This window comes from Vanessa cardui, chromosome 9, assembly GCF_905220365.1.
Source record: "Vanessa cardui chromosome 9, ilVanCard2.1, whole genome shotgun sequence".
NCBI classification, from domain to species: Eukaryota; Metazoa; Arthropoda; class Insecta; order Lepidoptera; family Nymphalidae; genus Vanessa; species Vanessa cardui.
In genome coordinates this window covers 922,062-929,190 of record NC_061131.1, presented here as the reverse complement: position 1 = coordinate 929,190, position 7,129 = coordinate 922,062, and the positions used below count along the sequence as shown (strand labels likewise).

Genomic DNA, 7,129 nt, shown 5'->3' with positions numbered 1-7,129 from the left:
GTAGATAATGTCGAAATATCGAGCTCCACCGAATAAAAATAACAAAACATGGTGAATATCCCGCAATTAATAGCTTATTAATTTGTATTAATTAAAATAGTGTTTGAAAACGGTATGTTTGTTAAAATTTTTTGTTAACTTATCATCTACATAATCTTATATTGAATAAAAATAAGTATTATTTTTTTGAAAAACAATTTTAATTTTGACCCGGTAAAAAAATCATCCAGGGTTAGGTACTATAGAAACGAATAGGATTCATCTGATAAAATATTTTTCATAATTAATGAAAAAAAATCTTTATTTCTGCTAATAAAAACAAGATCTATTTTCAAACTAAATTAAGAAAACAAATTATGTTTTGCTCAGGTGTCCATTATAGGCATAGACCTATATTTCAAGACACTGGGTCATCCCCCACGGAATTAAATATAATATTACGAAATATTAACTCATATAACTATTTTTAATATATAATAATAAGTGTTCAGTATTTTCGAGACTACACTCAATGTCCCTGTGGCGCAGAGGATAGCGCGTTGGACTTCTAATCCAAAGGTCGTGGGTTCGATCCCCACCAGGGATGGCGCTAAAGATTCTTTTTGACTAAATATGTGAAAATTTTCTCAATTTTAGTAACGTATTAAGATTACATTATGGTACATACATAATTTACGACATTCATATTATTTATAGAAATAAATGAATTGGTTTAGTTAGCCTTAATGGATTTATATATTTAGTGTAATAATTTGTTTAATGTTAAAAAAAGAAAAGAAATATATAATATTTGGATGGCGTATTTATTAAGAATTAAATTAAAATCCGACTTCTCTCGGTTGAAATTAATAAAACTATTTACTATATCACTTAATTTTCATTATAACATACAACTTTTTTATAATTTATAACTGAATGTACTTATTATTCGATTATACAAATTTGGAGAATTTATTTCATCATAATTGTGGGTAAGTTTCATTCCAATGTAGAGCTGCACGAAATTATTTAAATCAAGAATTTAAAAGTAAATTTAAATAAAATTCTTATTCATTTTTTAAATCTACAGTAGGAACTATTTTAAATTTTAATATTCACGGTCGAAATCAATCCATGCAAAGGGAAATCCGCTAAGCACGTCACGTAAAAATTAAGCCTTTTTTGATAACCTCTCCCCCTTGTCATCCTTCAACCCGAATTAATTAATTAAATTTCCTGTTTCATAAAAAAAATTCATAACATATAACACTAGTTGTAAGCCGCGGCTTTGCTTGCGTGTTGATGTTTGGTGGTCATGTGACAGGCAAAAGTGAGCCTATGTCCTTTTTTGCAGCATTTGCTTCATACCAAATTCGATTCAGTAGAGAAATAGCGACGGACAAACAGAGTTACTTTCACATTTATAATAACAGTTTAGATTTAAAATGTATTTTAGCTGTAAAACCTAAATTATAAAAATGAATCAGAGATAAATTGATTTATAGGACGTAATGATTGTACTAAGCAGGTGCCTTGTTTCCTGAAATACTTCGATTATTGGTTTTTAGATCATAATTTGTGCAAGCCCGCCTGGGTAGGAACCACCCATTCATCAGATATTCTACCGCTAAACAACAATACGCAGTATTGTTGTGTTCCGGTTTGAAGGGTGAGTGAGCCAGTGAAACTACAGGCACAACGGACATAGCATCTTAGTTCCCAAGATTGGTGGCGCATTGACGATGTAAGGAATAGTTAATATTTCATACAGCGTCATTGTCTATGGGTCATGGTGACCACTTATCATCAGGTGTTCCATATGCTCGTCCGCCAACCTATTCCATAAAAATATATATATACCTAATCCCATAACAGAAATGTCAGTGGATTAAAATTCAATGAATAAACAATGAACTCGCCAGTGTAATTATACATTTCAATCAAACGCTTAGCCTTAGCCTGATTGATTTGTTTTTTGTATATAAACCAGATTGGCGTTTCGAGCGATTATATCGACACGTCAAAAAATATCCCTTTATGAATGTAAGTGGATTAGTTTTATGCTATTGGTTGAGAAACGAGCGTGTGGGCCACCTGATAGTAAGTGGTCACCGCCGCTCATACATTGGCGCTGTATGAAACATTAACCATTCCTTTCGTCGCCAATGCGCCACTAACCTTAAGCTGGTGTGTGTGCTGTCATGTCCCTTGTACACTGGCTCACTCACCCTTCAAACCGGAACACAACAATACCAAGTACTGTTGTTTGGCAATAGAATATCTCATGAGTGGGCGGTACGTAACCAGATCATCTTGCACCTGCAGTAAAGAAGTAATTAATAATAATAACTTCATTGTGGTTCTTACTTTAACAAATATTAATAATACCTACATCCAAACTAGTAAGAACCGTGAATTAAGTCACTTGACATACACTAACTATTTCTTTTAAATTAAGAATTGAGTCAATGAAATATAGTTCGCATTTGTTTTTTTTTATCAATCGTAGATAAACGTTTTTAAGAAAGAAGTGTGAGATCTCCAGTTTCAGAACGATGCAGATTTGTAGAGTCCAGTTAGCGTTCACAAATTAACAACTTTTATCTATAATTAAAAAGTTGACTGCATTTACACCGAATGGATCTTTTTTAAAAAGGATAATTAAAATAAGTTCTGGTAACGAACTAGACACGAGCCTGATGTAATTTTTTAGCGCCTTTGATAGGAGCTACGAAACAATTTACCTAAAAGTTGTATAATCCAACTGCTTAATTTTTTTTTTAGATTTACTCGACATTGGAGTTTTCTTTGTATTTTAATATTATTCAGTGTTTTAAATATTTCTTTTCATTTACTACTAGCAACAAAGCTTTCTGAATCTAGGCCTATTGTATTTATGAAATCGACGTAATAATTACTTTATAGAAGTTGTATTAATTTTAAAAAATCATTTCTATTCCATTAATTACTACAAAGTAATTATATTTTAATACAAGGTAAATATTGAAAGAAATTTAAGGAATTTTAATGATTATAAATAGTCTGTAAATAATTTTCTTTTTCAGGCTTATTGAGCTGAAGTTTTAGAGGTTTTTTGCAAACTGTTTGTGAATGTATGACCATTGTCACATGAATAATTTATTCACTCTATCTTATAAGATATGTATGTCAAACTATAAGGACATAAAGGCGCGTCTACAATGGTACCGCGTGGTTGAGCCTCGTAAGCTTATAAGCGAGGCTTGAATACCGTGGTTTCGCTAAGTCCGATTACGGGCGTACTTCAGATAAATCCCCTCGTTCCTTAGTAATTACAACGAGCTGTTCGAACGATTATTACATGTTAACAACATTGCAAAGGATTAAGTATATTAATAGTTATATCAAAATAGATACGTAATTATAATTATAGTTTATTTGTGTTAAACATGATACATATAATTTGTTAATAACGTATATATATTGAGCATATACTATTACTAATAATTTGAAACTAATGATAATAATTACATCAGAATTGTCATATCATATCGTCAGTATAGCTTAGATGGCCCAGTGGTTAGAACGCGTGCATCTTCAAACCCAGACAAGCACCCCTACGTATATGTGCTTAATTTGTGTTTATAATTCATATCGTGCTCGGCGGTGAAGGAAAACATGGTGAGGAAACCTGCATTTGTCAAATTTCATTGAAATCCTTCCACATGTGCATTCCACCAACCCTGATTGGAACAGGGTGCTCTTCTTCTTAATGGGAAAGGAGACATTAGCCCAGCAGTGGGAAATTTACAGGCTATTAATTTACTACTTTACTATAGTTCGTATTATTAAGGTTCCAAATCCAATGACAGAGATGACAGCTATCTCCAAATTCATTCAAGTTTTGGGAACAAACTCATGGTAATATCACTAATCATATTGTCAAGAAATTTTACGTTGCTTAGTTTTATTTTGAATTAAAATAAATAGCTTATTAATTGTTTTGATCTCGAACGGTTGATCTTACATAGACGGAAATACAAATTTTATGTTAATTCCTAGTATTAAACGACACAAAATTTTGACGAGTATCACAATAGCCATTATTATTTTATTGTAAATATAAATCATTGTCAATATTTCTAAACTCGTGATAAGAGGCTTCCGTGATTGCATCGGAATTTTGTTTCAATTTGCCCTAATAAAACCCTATATATATATCTGAAGTGTGTATCAAATCAAAGCTGTACCTAATATTGGAGTCAACATAATGGTTAAAGATCTTTATTCCCATAAGAACATACATAAGTTCACTTACATGAGATTAAATAATGTTAAACACATACATTGATATTTGATACATGGAATGGCTAGTGCTACTTAATATTGTCTTATATATATTTTTTAAGTTTATTTTTAAAAGTATTTAAACATTCACATTATTTTATGTAGTTCGGCAAATCATTATATAGTTTTACTTCATCAAAACGTATATTTTTATGTCCATAATTTAAGGTTCTGACTTTAGGTAATTCAAGTTTGTGTCTGTTTCTTAAGTTATGCTTGTCTTAACATAGCTATAATATTCCAATCAATTTGTATATGTTTTTAATGCAAATATAAACTTCTTGGTTTTATTACATAAGCATGTAAAGCAAAGAACCCAGGAGCAAAATTCATGAAAGCTAATTTATAAAAAATTAATTGTATTTAAAAGTTACCTGGTCTAAATATTCCTGAGTCCATATTAGCGATATTTTTTTTTAAATATAATTTTTCTGTTTTTTGATTCATATATTTAGTTTTTCTTAGATTATATATATTTTTATATAATATATATTACGATAACTTCTATAACTTCTTATACAGACAGTAATGAGAGTGTTGGTTATGAATATTGAGGTCATTTATATAGGTTAAAAATAAGAGTGGCCCAAGAATACTCCCTTGAGGCACCAAAGCATCTCTAGAGATAAATGCAATAGAATCGAAAGGGAACCGAAATTGGTTGATTATTTTTTCTCAATTAATTAATATATATGATAAAGTTATAGCTTTTGTTGATTTGTATCAGAAGAGCTCATTGTTATAGTGGTCCTCGTCTTCGTGAATAATGCGACTGATGTGGACGCCGTTTAATTATTTTCGCTATTCATTGGCTGCCATCTTTTGTTTTACTCTCTGAGCAATTGTTTTCAAAAACCAATGAGAATGTATATTGAATATTAAACAGACTTTGATTGTGTGGTTTTTTCATTAGCGTGCATAAAACCTTATTTATTTTTAATCAATTTAATTAATAAATGCCAGAATATAGTTAATTGGCGGGCGTAGCGGGCATAGATAAACATCTATGATTTCGTTTTATCTTATATATTTTGGTTTCGTCTTTTAATTAATTAATTAATAATATCAATGTTTCTATAATAGTGAATTAATTGAAATACATAAACGTTAAATATAACATAAAAATTAAAGTTTTAAATTATATTCCGATATACAAATTAATTGGTACTTACTACCTTTTTGCAAGTCTAGGTAGATTACCGCTGGACCTACCCCCCGCCCCCTCAGATCAGTAACACTCAGTATTGTCATGTTCCCGTTTGAAGAGTGAGTGAGTATAACTACAGGCTCAGATTGTAAAGTGTTAATTATTTAGTATTTATATTATAATCTGTATTGATATTTCAAGCATTTAAGTAATATTTTTTTTAGTTAATAGCTTGTTGCCCACGGTTCGAATTGAAATTAATCATATTACCTGATATTTCAAATCCTTTTTCACCCCCTAAGGGATACAATTTCCATTTTTTTTCCTTATTGGATGTCTACTAGATAAAACGATCCTACCCACCAAATTTCAAACTTTAATAAATATAATAAATATTAGACAACATCACATACATTACTCTGAGCCCAATGTAAGTAGCTAAAGCACATGTGTTATGGAAAATTGAAGTAAAGAAGGTACCACAAATAACCAGACCCAAGACGACATAGAAACCTAATAAACCTTCTACATCGACTCGGTCGGGAATCGAACCCGGGACCTCAGATTGGCGTACCCATGAAAACCGGTGCACACACCACTCGAACGCAGAGGTCGTTAATAGTTTACGCTTCGCGATGATGTGTCAGTCTCTCAGGACTTATTATGTTATAAGTATATATAGGGTCGAATAAAAAAACATACAATTTCATAGAATTCGGATTTTTAATGGTCATTTACACTTTTTAATAATTATTATTTTTTTTACAAAAATAATACAAACGATAATATTTATCATTATATTTATAATATTTACAATAAATACGTAATTAGACTTATCATATAAACAAGTTATACTTGAGTACAACAATTACAATCTATAACAGATTAATTAAAAACAAAACAATCATTACAATTAAGTTTCATTATAATCATTACTAATGAATTATTAGTAGTTTTTTATTTACATCACAATTTGAAAAGACTTATTAAAAAATGATTTACTTAATTAATGATTTAATAAATATTCCCAATGATTATACTATAATGATTGAGCTTGGCTTTTTTAGTTAAAACATTTGCTTAAAATAGTACATAATATTATATTTATTTAGTACGGGATATTTAGCATGTTTTTATTATCTACGAATGTCTTGTTCACAAGATTATATATATAAATATGCCGTTATAAATAACTGTATTAATAAAAATAACCATTTAATTTAATATCTTATATAGTACATAATACTTTTTACATTTAAGAACGTACATTTTTTAACATTGAAAATAATTATATACATATTAATTATTTCAATTTTTTCTCACAATCATTCAAAATTGACAGTGGTTTTTTACGTTAATTAATTAGATCTGACACAAAGTGCAGACGAAAACATTCCATCGAATTGTGCAGAAATCTACAGTCGTAGTAAGAAAAGGTTCGTCATCATAAGATCTATTTTCGTGTGCTCAGTATGAGCGAAATCTCCGAATCTCCTATACCGTTCGAGAACGATATATGCGTCGCAATTATTTGACGTTTAGATTCAAAAGGAGAATGATTTTGAGAACTGACGAAGGGTTTCTTACTGACTGTACCAACATACAGAAATACTAACAAAATTTATTATAATTTTAAAGAGAAAATGTTTTATACATTGTGGCAGTACTTTATATATT

General features: G+C 29.9%; 1 non-coding gene across 1 annotated transcript; it reads left to right on the top strand.

The window, feature by feature from the left end:
• Positions 1 to 513: 513 nt before the first annotated feature.
• Trnar-ucu lies at positions 514 to 586 on the top strand. Its single transcript has one exon. It is a non-coding gene; the product is annotated as a tRNA-Arg (tRNA).
• Positions 587 to 7,129: the final 6,543 nt, after the last annotated feature.